This window comes from Camellia sinensis, chromosome 11 (genome assembly GCF_055761805.1).
Source record: "Camellia sinensis isolate YWXY chromosome 11, ASM5576180v1, whole genome shotgun sequence".
Lineage (NCBI taxonomy): Eukaryota > Viridiplantae > Streptophyta > Magnoliopsida > Ericales > Theaceae > Camellia > Camellia sinensis.
In genome coordinates, this window is record NC_138971.1 from 113,505,122 (window position 1) to 113,521,468 (window position 16,347).

A 16,347-nucleotide genomic window follows, 5' to 3' on the forward strand; every position below is an offset into this window, starting at 1 on the left:
ATTCTGTAAAAATAAAAGTAACAAGAATGTAACTTTTATTTTCCAATTACGTTGGAAATAAAATAAAATTTTATTCAACCAAATTAATTCCACACAGGAAATTAAAATTTGTAAAATAAAAGAAATGAGAAAATAACTTTTATTTTTCTAATTAATTTGGAAATAAAATAAAATTTTATTTAATAAAATTAATTTCACACAGAAACTTAAATCTCTTGTAACATTCCAATAATTAAAATACTGAAACAGAATTTTAATTAATGAAAACTCAGAAAATAAATTCTAAAAATCAAAATTAATTTTCTGACAAAATTCCACAAAAATATATTCTGAATTGTTAATGACACCAGTATCGTACTACTAGTTGTCAAAGAAAATAGACAGTATATTACTAATATCTATCAAATAACATATAATCACTATTTGTTTTTCCAACCAGAATATTATTTTGTAAATCCATAGAAAATAATTTTCTTAAAAGAAGAAAGAGAAAAGGAAATAAACGAAAAAATTCTATAAACAGAATAAATTCGAATCTGTCTTAAGATTGCTGGAACAATCTTCTGTGTAAATAAAATAATTTGAAACAATTCAAACAAAAAAAAATAAAACTTACAGTATTTATTTTGTAGAACCGAATTAATAATTCAAAGACCAAGTCGAGTGTGTGACACTCTGTCCTTAAGACAAATTCGCCCCGCTACGGTGCTTACGGTTGAGTGGCGTTTATCTCCCAAGATACAATGATCTTCACAAAATTGTTGTAGCACACCAAACAAAATTGTACGCCGAACCAAAACTTGTGTTCTAATACTCTCTTTAATTTATTCTAAATCTAAAATGAAGAGTAATGCAAAAGTAGAAAATTCTGGACAGCAATGAGACAAAATTTAGACTGATTTTAGGATACTTTAACATTGCTAGAATGTAGTATTTATAGGCAACTACAAATGACCCGAACAAGTGCATTAAGGAAATAAATAGGTGCAAAACTAGACAGATTCAAAATTTGAATTCAAACAGATTTAGTGACTATTACAAACTGTAACTGCAGCATAGTTTCGGACAGGTTTGAACCTGTTACAACAGATATAAATACTGTTTCAAAACTGTTTGGGCAGTTAAGAAATTTGAAACTGTCTAACAGATTAAAACTGTTTGGAATTTTCGGACTGAAAACTAATTCAATTATTTGGCACAAACTTTGAATTAAATTAATATTATAACCGACCCAACCCACACCCGCGCCCGGACGGACGACGGTGGCGGCGCGCGCGTGTGGTGGTTTGGGCTAAGGTTCACTTTGTTTATAACTCCTCTCTTCTACAAACTTGGGGTGCCCCTTGGGGCCCAACCCAAGTGTTGTAGGCTAGAGTTTATATACACAAATAAACTCTCTTAAAGTTTTAATGTGGGACAACCCATTAAAAACAAACCCACATGTAAATCTTCAAATGTCCATTCCTTGAACCCGAAAATGACGTCAACTTTCCATTCACTCATAAATGGTTTTGATGAACCGTCTTTACCGTGTGACTTGCCACGCGGCAAGGAACACTTCATCTCTTCGGACCTACCCCAAAAGACTTTTGGGGCCCACTCAATTTTGGGCTCAAAGTCGGCCCAAAATAAGCCTATATAAACCAAGGTGGAAAGCTATTCACAATTTGAATATAAGATTTGACCGTAGGAAAAAACAAATTTCAAACAAATTTGAAAAGTTGTCCGTTGGTCAAACAAAGAACTGCTTGGAACTTTATTATTAATAACTATTAGGAATATATATATATATATATGTATTAAACTAATTGAATATATATATATATTAAACTATTTGAATAGTATAATAAATAAAGGAAGAGGTACAAATTTTAAGAAACCAAAATTTGAATTTAGAATTAAATTAAATATCCACAAACTTGTCACTTTCAAAGACTAGCCTAAACCCATTCTTACTCAACAAAGATCCGGAAACTAAATTCTTGCGAATGTCCAGTACATGCAGCACATTGTTGAGAGTGAGTTCCTCTCCTGATGTCATCTTTAGTACAATCTTTCCTTGTCCTTCAGTCTTGGAAGTTGATGAGTTGCCCATAAAAAGTTGTTCACCGTTGCCCACTGTAGAATAAGATGTGAACATCTTTTTGTCGGCACAGATATGACGAGTAGCACCAGTGTCCACCCACCATTCTTTAGGATTTCAGACAAGATTTGCCTCGGAAACAACTGCAGAAAGATTTATGACATCTACACCATAGGAAATTTTATCCATTTCGGTCATTTTGGCTTTAGCAACATTCTTACTTGATCTTCCTTTGCCTTTACGTTTGTAACGGCGATCTTTGGCCTGATGTCCTTTTTTGTTACAAATGTAACACATGCCATTAAACTTGTACTTCTTAGTTTCCCCTCCTTTAGATAGCATTATCTTCTGCCATCTTCTAAAAACAGTTCCTAAGAACTTCTTTGGTTTTTCACTATGATTCACTGGCACAGTCCCAACATAAGGAGAGGTTGGCGTAATGACAATCACCATACCAGTACTGGTTTGAACATTAGTTTGATCAGTTTTAGTAGCCATAAAATCTAAATTATAAAATAAACTTATAATTAGAATTTTATACTATACAGAAAATTTAAACCAAAAAACACAGAATTTTAAATTTTGTAAAAATAAAAGAAACAAGAATTGTAACTTTTATTTCTAATTAATTTGAAAATAAAATAAAATTTTATTTAAACAAATTAAACCAAAACTACAGAAATAAATTCTGTTAAAATAAAAGAAACAAAACAAAATGTAACTTTTATTTTCAATTAATTTGGAAATAAAATAAAATAAAATTTTATTTAAACAAATTAAACCAAAACTACAGAAATAAATTCTGTTAAAATAAAAGAAACAAAACAAAATGTAACTTTTATTTTCAATTAATTTGGAAATAAAATAAAATAAAATTTTATTTAACCAAATTAATTCTACACAGAAAACTAATCCAAATTCACAGAATTAAATTTTGTAAAAATAAAGGAAATAAGAAAATAACTTTTATTTTTTAATTAATTTAGAAATAAAATAAAATTTTATTTAACTAAACTAATTCCACACAGAAAATTCATTTCTGTAACACTTCAATAATTAAAATACTAAAATAGAATTTCAAGTAATGAAAACTCAGAAAATAATTTCTAAAACCCAAAATTAATTTCTGAAAAAATTTCACAAAAATATATTCTGAATTGTTAATGACACCAGTATCGTACTACTAGTTGTCAAAAAAAAATAGACAGTATATTACTACTATCTGTCAAATAGCATATAACCACTATTTGTTTTTCCAACCAGAATATTAATTTGTAAATCCACAGAAAATAATTTTCTTAGAAGAAGAAAGAGAAAATGAAACAAACGAAAAATTCTGTAAACAGAATAATTCGAATCCTTGTTGGTTTGTCTTGCTTTGATCTTTGGAAGGATAGATTGTAGAATAGCTGATATAGATTGTTTAAATCATATTGTTCCATAATGCATTGCCTCAGTTCCATATCAATATGATTTTTGCACATATGGCTATCCATTAAGAGGCTTCCAAAAACTCATCCTACACATTGCCTTTCCAATTAAAAAATAAAGTATGTATCACAAATTTATATTCAAATACAAGTCCACCAGTGGGTATGTCTTTACTCTTGGTGGGGCAGCTGTATCTTGGAAATTTTCCAAACAGACTTGTATTGCTACGTCTACTATGGAATCAGAATTCATAGCCTTAGACAAAGCAGGGGAAGAGGCAGAATGGCTTCGCCACTTCCTTGAAGATATTCCAATATGGCCAAAACCGGTGCCTGCTATATGCATACATTGTGATAGTCAATCAGCTATAGGTAGAGCACAGAGTCATATGTATAACGGTAAGTCATGACACATTCGTCGTCGACATAACGCCGTGAGACAACTACTCTCTAATGGAATTATTTCCAAAGAATATGTTAAGTCTAAAGACAACATAGCGGATCCACTAACCAAAGGGTTAGCAAGAGAGTTAGTTGAGAATTCATCGAGGGGAATGGGACTTAAGCCTATTAAATAAGAGTTACCACAACGGCAACCCAACCTAGTTGACTGGAGATCCCAAGATCGAGGTTCAAAGGGACAACCGAGTAGTGAATGACTCAGAAGGATCACTGGGAGTCTAACTCTTGTCCATTGAAGAATAAGATGTGAACATCTTTTTGTCGGCACAAATATGGCGAGTAACACAAGTGTCCACCCACTATTCTTTAGGATTTCCAACAAGATTTGCCTCGGAAATAACTGCAGAAAGATTGATGTCATCGACACCATTGGAAAGATTGTCCACTTCGATCATATGGGCTTCAGCAGGTGTCTTGCTTGTTCTTCTATTGCTTTTGCCTTTGCTACAGCAATCTTTGGTAAACCTAGTGGAGTATGGCAGGATACTCTTCATAAGAATCACCTATGTGAGTGTGAACTGGGCCGGTTCTATAAGATTTGTGAAGGGCTACAAATCTTTAGAGTACTCATGAAAGACTAGGTTGTTCAGGGCCAAAATGAACACAATAGTGAGAACTAAACTGTGTCTGGGGATATACTATGTGAGTTCTATTGTCTTGGTTTACACAAACGGCTGAACAGTTCAAGACATCATGTTCACTGGTTAGCTAGTAAATCCGATAGTGTCTCACAAGGGAAGGTTAGCTTAAGACATATTTGAATTATTCTGTTTGCAGAATTTTTCGTATGTTTCCTTTTTTCCGTTCTTCGTTTATAGAAAATTATTTTCTGTGGATATACAAAATAATCTTTTGGTTGGAAAAACAAATAGTGATTATATGTTATTTGACAGATAGTAGTAATATACTGTCTATTTTCTTTGACAACTAGTAGTACGATACTGGTGTCATTAACAATTCAAAATATATTTTTGTGGAATTTTGTCAGAAAATTAATTTTGGTTTTTAGAATTTATTTTCTGAGTTTTCATTAATTAAAATTTTGTTTCAGTATTTTAATTATTGGAGTGTTACAAGAGATTTAAGTTTCTGTGTGAAATTAATTTTGTTGAATAAAATTTTATTTTATTTCCAAATTAATTGAAAAATAAAAGTTATATTCTTATTTCTTTTATTTAACAGAATTTAATTTCTTGTGTGGAATTAATTTGGTTAAATAAAATTTTATTTTATTTCCAAATTAATCGAATAATAAAAGTTATATTCTTATTTCTTTTATTTTACAGAATTTAATTTTCTGTGTGGAATTATTTTGGTTAAATAAAATTTTATTTTATTTCCAAATTAATTGAAAAATAAAAGTTAAATTCTTATTTCTTTTATTTTACAGAATTTAATTTCCTGTGTGGAATTAATTTGGTTGAATAAAATTTTATTTTATTTCCAAATTAATTGAAAAATAAAAGTTACATTCTTGTTTCTTTTATTTTTTACAGAATTTAATTCTGTGCATTTGGTTTAATTTTCTGTGTAGTGTAAATTCTAATTATAATTTTGTTTTATAAATTAGAATTGATGCCTACTGAAACAAATGCCCAAACAAGTACTACTGTGGTGGCTGCAATTGCACCAACCCCCTCTCATGTGGTGACAGTACCAATAAATCATGGAGAGAAGTCAGAGAAGTTCTCAAGAACTGACTTTAAAAGATGGCAACAGAAAATGTTGTTCTATCTTACAACTCTGAACCTGGCTCGTTTACTCCGTGAAGATGCTCCTATCCTAAAAGATGATGAAACCGACTGGCAAGTGGTTGCTGCGGTTGATGCTTGGAAACATGCCGATTTCCTTTGCCAGAATTACATCTTGAACGGACTTGACAACACATTATACAACGTCTACAGTCCAATCAAGACAACAAAGGAACTTTGAGAATCGTTGGAGAAAAAGTACAAAACGGAAGATGCCGGCTCAAAGAAATTTGTGGTTGGTAGATTCATGGATTTTGTAATGGTTGATTCAAAAACTGTGATCAACCAAGCTCAAGATTTTCAACTCATTCTGCATGACATTCACGCAGAAGGCATGTCTCACAGTGAATCCTTCTAAGTTGCAGCCTTAATTGAAAAATTACCAAAAGGCTGGAAGGAATTCAAGAACTACCTCAAACACAAGCACAAAGAAATTTCTATGGACGAGTTAATTGTGTGTTTAAGGATTGAGGAGGACAACTGCAATTCTGAAAAGCAGGCTGGTAAGCATCCTATGGAGTCTAAGGCCAATGCGGTGGAACATGCTTAAAAAACCAAGAAACGAAAGTCTTCTGGAGAAAGTTCATCACAAGGCTCTAAAGGGGGAGGGGGAAACAAAAAGTACAAGTTTAATGGCAAATGTTATATTTGTGACAAAGAGGGACATCGGGCCAAAGATTGCCGTAGCCAAGGCAAAAGCAATAGAAGAACAAGCAAGAAGCCTGCTCAAGCCCATATGACCGAAGTGGACAATATTTCCAATGGTGTCGATGACATCAATCTTTCTGCAGTTATTTCCGAGGCAAATCTTGTCGGAAATCCTAAATAATGGTGGGTGGACACTGGTGCTACTCGTCATATTTGTGCCGACAAAAAGATGTTCACATCTTATTCTACTGTGGACAATGGTGAACAACTGTTTATGGGCAACTCCTCAACTTCCAAAGTTGAAGGACAAGGAAAGATTCTACTTAAGATGACATCTGGAAAGAAACTCACTCTCAACAATGTGCCGCATGTACCGGATATTCGCAAGAATCTTGTTTCCGGATCTCTGTTGAGCAAGAATGGGTTTAGGCTAGTTTTTTAGAGTGATAAATTTATACTTACTAAGAATGGGATGTATGTAGAAAAAGGTTACATGTCTGATGGACTTTTCAAGTTAAATGTAATGACCGTTGTACCCTCTGTTATTAATAATAATACATCTTATTCTTACTTTCTTGAGTTTTCAAATTTGTGGCATGGTAGACTAGGACATGTTAATTATGGATCTTTGCGTAGTTTAATTAATATGAAATGTTTACCTAAATTTGCAATTGATTCAAATCATAAATGTGAAATTTGTGTTGAGGCAAAATTATCAAAAACTCCTTTTCATTCAATTGAAAGAAGTACGGAACCACTTGAATTAATTCATAGTGACATTTGTGATTTTAAATCAATTCAAACTAGAGGTGGGAAAAAGTATTTTATCACTTTTATAGATGACTATACTAGATATAGTTATGTTTATTTAATTCGAACCAAGGATGAAACTTTGGAAACTTTCATTCAATATAAGAATGAAGTTGAAAATCAATTTGGTAAGAAAATCAAGAAACTTAGAAGTGATAGAGGTGATGAATATGAATCACCTTTTGGTGAATTTTGTAAAGAAGATGGAATAATTCATCAAACCACCGCTCCTTACTCACCTCAACAAAATGGAATTGCTGAAAGGGAAAATAGGACTTTAAAAGAAATGATGAATGCCATGTTAATAAGTTCTGGATTACCTCAGAACTTGTGGAGGAAAGCAATACTTTCTGCTAATTATATACTTAATATAGTACCCCGAAAGAAAGTGAATCAAACACCTTATGAATTGTGGCATGAAAGAGTACCATCCTACAAATACTTAAAAGTGTGGGGGTATTTGGCTAAAGTAGCTATTCCTAGTCCTAAAAAGACTAAGATAGGTCCTAAGACCATTGATTGCATTTTCATTGGTTATGCTAAGAATAGTAGTGCATATCGGTTTTTGATTCATAAATCAGAACATACCGAAATGCATGTAAATACTATTATTGAGTCTCGGAATGCATCTTTCTTTGAACATGTATTTCCAAATAAGACTGGACAAGAGACTAGTAACAATAAAAGATCTCATGATGCTATTACTAGTCAAGATCAAGAACATGATCAAGAACAAGAGCAAGAGTTAGACCAAAATGAGGAAGAAAAACCTAGGCGTAGTAAACGTGCTAGAACCTCAAAATCTTTTGGTCCAGATTTTCTAACATATTTGTTAGAAAATGAGCCTTTAACTTTTAAAGAGGCTATGTTCAGTCCTGAAGCTCCTTTATGGAAAGAAGCTGTCAACAATGAAGTTGAATCCATCTTGCAAAATCACACTTGGAAATTAGTGGACTTGCCACCAGGGTGTAAACCTCTTGGGTACAAGTGGATTTTCAAAAGGAAAATGAAAGCAGATGGATCAATTGACAAATACAAGGCAAGACTTGTGGTCAAAGGTTTTAGACAAAGAGAAGGTCTTGATTACTTTGACACAAACTCACCCCATTAGAATGCTAATTGCCATTGTATCTCTATACAATCTAGAAATTCATCAAATGGATGTGAAAACCACTTTCTTAAATGGTGAGTTAAATGAAGAAATTTACATGGAACAACCAGAAGGGTTTTCTGTTCCAGGGAAAGAAAAGAAAGTGTGTAAATTTGTTAAATCATTATATGGTTTAAAACAAGCGCCAAAGCAATGGCATGAGAAATTTGACAAGGCAATGATGTCAAATGGATTTAAAATTAATAAGTGTGACAAATGTATTTATATTAAAAACATAGACAAAGGTTATGTCATTGTATGTCTTTATGTAGATGATATGCTCATCATAAGTAGTAATAATGATATGATTAAAACTATCAAGAAAATGTTGAATAAACATTTTGACATGAAGGACATGGGCATTGCTGATGTAATTCTTGGTATGAAAATTACCAAAACATCAGAAGGATATGCTTTGTCACAATCTCATTACATTGAGAAAATACTTGATAAATTCAGCAAAGATGATGATCATCTTGCTGGAACACCTGTAGATGTTAATTTGTATCTTTCCAAGAATGTACAGGAATGTATTTCTCGATTAGAGTATGCCCAAATTATTGGAAGCTTAATGTACTTGATGAACTGCACTCGCCTGAATATAGCTTATGCAGTAAGTAAATTAAGTAGATATACGAGTAATCCGGGAGTAGAACACTGGAAAGCAATTATAAGGGTTCTAAGATATCTCCGATTTACTCGTAACATTGGGCTTAATTATACTAGATATCTAGTAGTACTTGAAGGATATTGTGATGCAAATTGGATATCGGATACTAGAGACTCAAAGTCCACCAGTGGGTATGTCTTTACTCTTAGTGGGGCGGCTGTATCGTGGAAATCTTCCAAACAGACTTGCATTGCTAGGTCTACTGTGGAATCATAATTTATAGCTTTAGACAAAGCTGGGGAAGAAGCAGAATGGCTTCGCCACTTCCTTGAAGATATTCCAATTTGGCCTAAACCAGTGCCTGCTATATGCATACATTGCGATAGTCAATCAGCTATAGGTAGAGCACAGAGTCATATGTATAACGGTAAGTCACGGCACATTCGTCGTCGACATAATACCGTAAGACAACTACTCTCTAATGGAATTATTTTCATTGATTATGTGAAGTCTAAAGACAACATAGCGGATCCACTAACCAAAGGGTTAGCAAGAGAGTTAGTTGAGAATTCATCAAGGGGAATGGGACTAAAGCCTATTAAATAAGATTACCACAACGGCAACCCAACCTAGTTGACTGGAGATCCCAAGATCTAGGTTCAAAGGGACAACCGAGTTGTGAATGACTTAGAAGGATCACTGGGGAGTCTAACTCCTACCCATTTCTATGATGAAATAGTGATGTTTATAGCGTTTTAGGTTAAGTAAAATTTTAATGATTCTTATATCTAGGTTAACCTAGTGGAGTATAGCAGGATACTCTTCATGAGAATCACCTATGTGAGTGTGCACTGGGTCGGTTCTATAAGATTTGTGAAGGGCTACAAGTCTTTAGAGCACTCATGAAAGACCAGGTTGTTTAGGGCCAAAATGAGCACAATAGTGCGAACTAAACTGTGTCTGGGGATATACTGTGTGAGTTCTATTGTCTTGGTTTACACAAACGGCTGAGCAGTTCAAGACATCATGTTCACTGGTTAGCTAGTAAATCCGATAGTGTCTCACAAGGGAAGGTTCAAAGCCAAAAGCTACCTATCCTTTGCAAAATATTTCCAATTTCTGTACTCTCTGTAATTAGATCATGTTGTTGCATTTTCTCTCCGTCAAATTCCATTCATGTGGGGGATTTGTTGGAAAGTTGGTTTATATAGGCTTATTTTGGACCGACTTTGAGCCCAAAATTGAGTGGGCCCCAAATGTCTTTTGGGGTAGGTCCGAAGAGGTGAAGTGTTCCTTGCCGCGTGGCAAGTCACACGGTGAAGACGGTTCGTCAAAACCATTTATGAGTGAATGGGAAGTTGACGTCGTTTTCGAGTTCAAAGAATGGACATTTAAAGATTTACATGTGGGTTTCTTTTGAATGGGTTGTGCCACATTGAAATTTTAAGAGAGTTTATTTGTGTATATAAACTCTAGCTTACAACACTTGGGTTGGGCCCCAAGGGGCACCCAAGTTTGTAGAAGGGAGGAGTTATGGACAAAGTGAACCTTAGCCCAAACCACCACACACGCGCATGCCGCCGCCGTCCGTCCAGCTGTGCCGGGCGCAGGTGTGGGTTGGGTTGGTTATAATATTAATTTTTTGGACAAAATTTAATTCAAAGTTTGTGCCAAATAATTGAATTATTTTTCTGTCCATTCAGTCCGAAAATTCCAAACAGTTTTAATCTGTTAGACAGTTTCAAATTTCTTAACTGCCCAAGCAGTTTTGAAACAATATTTATATCTGTTGTATCAGGTTCAAACCTGTCCGAAATTGTGCTGCAGTTACAGTTTGTAACAGTCACTAAATCTGTTTGAATTCAAATTTTGAATCTGTCCAGTTTTGCACCTATTCATTTCCTTAATGCACCTGTTCGGGTCATTTGTAGCTGCCTATAAATACTACATTCCAGCAATGTTAAAGTATCCTAAAATCAGTCTAAATTTTGTCTCATTGCTGTCCAGAATTTTCTACTTTTGCATTATTCTTCATTTTATATTTAGAATAAATTAAAGAGAGTATTAGAACACAAGTTTTGGTTCGCCGTACAATTTTGTTTGGTGTGCTACAACAATTTTGTGAAGATTATTGTATCCTGGGAGATAGACGCCACTCAACCGTAAGCATCGTAGCGGGGTGAATCTGTCTTAAGAACAGAGTGTCACACACTCGACTTGGTCTTTGAATTATTAATTCGGTTCTACAAAATAAATACTGTAAGTTTTATTTTATTTTGTTTCAACTGTTTCAAATTATTTTATTTACATAGAAGATTGTTCCAACATTGGAGACGTTAGACGAATTATGCTTGGACTAGACAAGTTGTGCCACAACCCTAACTTAGTGTGGACAACTTGTGCCGGTTGGAGATAGTTCATTTCGGTAGGTTTGACACCTCATTTGTCTTGTCAACAACTTGAACTTGTAGTTTAGGGTTGTTCATTTCAAAGGCATACTCTCATTAAACCTAAGTCCACAATTCGGTGAAGTGGCTAGTGATGAATCCATTACCCTAGGTTCTCTATTTCAAATCATTTTATTGTCTAATTGCAATTTAGGGTTTTAATTTTCCTGCTCTTGCAAATTGTTACCAACCTAAAAAAAAACCCTTTTTCAAATTAAATTAAGAATTAATTGATTAAAATAGTCCAAATAATCCAATTGTTCATATGGATACAAATATTATTGCATAGGAAGATTGATTTTGTGACAATCAATTTTTAAAGTCTGCTTTGAAATGCAAAGGAGAAAGGAAAAGAAAGAAAATTAGTGAAGTTGGGAGAGAAAAGAAAATAAAAGAAAACTTGTGTTTTCTACTTAAAAAATTAATATCCATACTATCTATATTATTATATAAAGTAAGCTCTTCACTTGATTTCTTGACCTTTTATCAATCATAACTAATCACTTTCACAACAATGATTGAGACCTCTCTTTTAAATTCTACAACTCCGGATCTCAATCATTAATGATGTGAAAGCCACACATATATGGGTCCTACATATACATTGATAGTTAAGCTCCAAAGAGAACGTGGAATCCCCCCCCTCCCCAAAAAAAAAAAAAGCCCCATCATTTTTCATCACTTCCACATTCCCACTTTCCCTCATTTGTCTCCCAAACTGCTGTGCAGTTCCCAAATCATTTCACCATTTTCATTTCTCTCTATTCAAGGTTTTTTTTTTTTGCCATGCCTAGATCGGCAACCCAGATAGCGCGAGGGCAGCGGTACTGACGGCTGCAATGTGTCGTCAGTGCTGGTCTGGGACAAGCAACAGACGGCAAGAACGGAGGTGGTGTGTGGTGGCATCAGTCGATCAGAAAAGCTGAAGCTTAAGAGAGAAAGAGCAAGGGTCTGACTTCTTTTAGCTTGGAGCAAAAAAAAAGTTATGGATCTTCAACTTTTTAGAGAGAGAAAATGGATCTTGACACTCTTGGTTGGTTGGTACAGCATTTAAAAAAAAATTAAGCATTGATTTTCTTTAAGGAAGCAAATCAAAGGCGTAAAAAATGGTGTGCAAAATCAAGTGCTGGGAGGGACAAGCCATGGCCAACCCGTTCCCCATGGAGCGCAATCGAGCAACGGTCTAGAGGTGTTTTTTGAGATTTTACGTTTCAATTTGGCCGAGATATGGAGCTTTCGTAAAAGTTTTATATAAGTGATTTTAATTGCTACACTTTTATTTTACTAATGGTTAATTTTTTCCATGTATATCAAATCTTTTTTAGTTTATTTTTATTTGTATTTATCAAATCCCCTTGACTATAAGTGTTCTAAGTGTCTTAAGTTTGTATTTTTGTGTAATTGTTTATTTTTCTTTGTGTCCATCAAATCTTTTTGACTAGAAGTGTTCTAAGTGTCTCAGATTCTATATTTTTCTATTTTGTATCTTTTGTATATTTATATTCTCTTTTTTAGAACATTTACATTCAGTTTTGTTTTTCCTGTTTTACTTTTTTTTCTTGTATAAATTCAGTTTTTTAAAATTCGTTTGTTCGTTTACTTGATTGTGTGTGTGTGTGTGTGTGTGTTTTTTTTTAAGAAAAAAATTCAGTGTGCCTAAAATTTCTATTTTGGTTTGTTTGTCTGTGTTTTGAGTTTTTATTATTTTAATTTTTATATTAATATTTTAGTATTGTTTTTGGGGAAAATTAGTCTAAGGTCCCTTTTCCATTTTTAGTAATGGAAGAAATCCACAATATTATATTATGATGTCTAAGGTCCCTCAACTTCCACACCAATATATCACAGAGAAAATTAACTCTCTCAAGTCAATCCTTTTTTTTTCTCTCTGTATAAACTCTGTCTTCTTCTGCTAAATTCACCTATTCTCCTCTCTCTATTATCTCTACATCTCTTTCTCTCTCTAAAATGTTCTCTCTCTAAAGCAACAGTCTACACCTTCCATTCCTCCTTGTGTTCCACTGCCAATGGCCACGTTGCCGACGAGATCCAATGGCTACTGGGTAAAGATGAGGCTGTGGTTAAACTGGATGAATTGCATTACTTCTTCTCTCTCCGCACTCTGAAAGTGGACGATTCAGATTCGGATTCGGATGCGAGCGATGATGAGAGTAGTGGAAAGAAGGGATCGGTGATTGATCTGGATAATTTGTTGAATTACGGGCTGATGATTGCGTCCAAGGGGCCAGAAGGTTTGTTGAAAGAGTTTGATGAAGTTTTGGAGCATTACAGTAGCTTTTCGGTATAGAAGATGTCGGAGAAGGGGAAGAAATCGGAGGTGATGGATGTAACGGTTGTGAAGGAGATTGCACCGAAGGATTTGGAGTCGGAGGAGAAGAAGGAGCTGATGGAGGAGCAGTGTGCTGCGTACTGGACCACGTTGGCGACAAATGTAGAGGATTATAGTGGGACTGCAGCAAAGCTAATTGCGACAGGGTCGGGGCAGCTGATCAAGGGGATTTTGTGGTGTGGTGATGTGACTGTTGATAGATTGAAATGGGGCAATGAGGTTTTGACGAAGAGGATGAAACCCAGTGAAATTTACTGAGACAACTAAGTGAAATTTCAAAAAAACAAACTCAGAGAAATTTGTTTAATTTTATCTGCCTTTAATTGAGTAAAATTGGTGAAGTCATATGTATGTATTTATACTGTTTGTTTGTTTGTTTTGTTTGTTTGGTACACTCAGTGAAATTTACCGAGACAACTCAGTGAAATTTCAATAAAACAAACTCAGAGAAATTTGTTGTTTGGAGAGAAATTCTCTCAGAGGTCCAGAGAAATTCTGGAGAGAAATTTCTCTGAATGGGAATTTCTCTGGAGAGAAATTTCTCTAGGAAGTCCAGAGAAATTCTATGGATGAAATTTCTCTAGATCAAATTGAGGGACCTTAGACATTATGAAAATATTTGGTGTCTTTTATGTGATAAAATCTTAAAATTCGTTTGTTCGTTTACTTGATTGTGTGTGTGTGTGTTTTTAAGAAAACAATTCAGTGTGCTTAAAATTTCTATTTTGGTTTGTTTGTCTGTGTTTTGAGTTTTTATTATTTTCATTTTTATATTAATATGTTAGTATTGTTTTTGTTCATGTATGTCAAATTTCATTGACTATAATGGTTGATTTTCTTCATATATGTCAAATTTATTTCACTGTAATCTCTTTGATACAAGTGTTCTAATTTTAAATTTGATTAAGCAAATAAAAAAAATTATAGACAATAAAGATGACACCAAAAGATATTAAAATTAAAAATAAATATTTGTTTTTTTCATTAGTTTTTTTTTAAAAGGTTTTTTTTTTCTTCACTACAACATTATTTGGATTGTTCCTAAAAAAATTTAAAAAATGAAACTTAAAAAAATAATTGAAGACAAATCATTATTCTCATATTATAATTTTTTTTGAGTTGCGTACGCATTGCATGTGCCCCACCGCTAGTGTATATATATATAACCATAGCAGTTATGCAGAATTTAAACTAACAGAATTTTGAATTCAATACCTAGAACTCTCTAAACCCTAAAACTCTCTTTCTTTTCTCTCTAGATTTTTCTTCAAGGGGAGAGGGAGACAGCAGTGGTTCTCCCACTTCTCTAATCTCCCTATCCTCTCCCTCTTTCTGATCCTCCTCCATCTATGATTTTTGCTTTACTAGTCCGGCTATCATTGCCTTACCTTTCTCCATCCTCTAGCCTAAAATTTTAAGATCTGACTTCAGATCTTTCTAGAGTCTGAAAGTCGACGCAGGATAACGCATTTATTTTAAGATAATTGACAAACTCAACCTCAATGTTCTATCTTGACCAGTGGAGGGTGGGTCTTCAGATTTCAAGTTAAAAGTTGCAAAGCAGCAGAGTTTTGAATGAGTTTAGTGACCAATTGGATCTAACTTTTTTTTCTGTTTAATTTTAAAATTTTTAGTTTGTTGATGTAATAATCCTTCTTGTGTGAAGGTTCGTTTCCCTTCCTTGTGAGGGGCTTTTCTCTTCCTTTATGGAGGTTTGGATCCTTCATTCTATAGAGATTTTTATCTTCTTTTTTTTTTTTTTGAGATTTTGTGATGCTGCTGTATTAGATTAATCCGATCTTTTATCGATTTTGTTATTGAGATTTGCTTCCTAATCTAATAAATAAATAAATAATAGAAACGTACCTTCGTTGGCTAAATGAAATTAATAAAGTAAGAAAACATCCCTTTAATTGAACCTTTAACTCTTGAATCACCATTTTTTCTTTGTCTCTCTTAAACAGGATAATTTTTCTTTACATATACTTTATTTAAATACAAACCCAACTAGGTTATGACATGAGATAGAAGAAAAAATGAGGTGGCAAATAACATTCTTGTAAAATAAAGGACTACTTTATTCGAAAATCAAGACCAAATAAATTAAGGGTAAAGCACTAATAAATCCTAAAATGTGACCTTGTAAATTGTTTAGTCCTTCATTTTTTCTTATAAACTCAAAAGTCCCATTAAAGTAAAAATTACACAAAAGGGTAGTTATTTACATGTTTAGATTTAATTTTTTAGGAATAAAAATAGGTTTTTCCAAATGTGAAATTACACATTTGGGGCAATCTGCACTATAAAGATTTAGGATTTTTCCTCAATTTGGAACAAATCTCACATTATGAATAAAAACCTAACACTCCAATGTAACATTCTAATAATATAACACTCCAATATAACACACTAAAAACTCCTTACTGTACTTTTTCCAAACGTAATACCAATGTAATACACTCCAATGTAACACACAAAAAACCTCATTAGTGTATTTTTTTTCAAACGTAACACCCTAATTAATTTAATCCCAAACGTAACACTCCAATTAATGTAATCGCAAACATAACACTCTAATGTAACACACACAAAAACACTAAACAATT

The 16,347-nt window shown here is 33.5% G+C and overlaps 1 pseudogene; it reads left to right on the top strand.

The window, feature by feature from the left end:
• LOC114317845 (protein EARLY-RESPONSIVE TO DEHYDRATION 7, chloroplastic pseudogene) overlaps window positions 1–13,999 on the top strand; it is a 29,076-nt pseudogene extending 15,077 nt beyond the window's left edge.
• The last annotated feature ends 2,348 nt before the right edge of the window (window positions 14,000–16,347 follow it).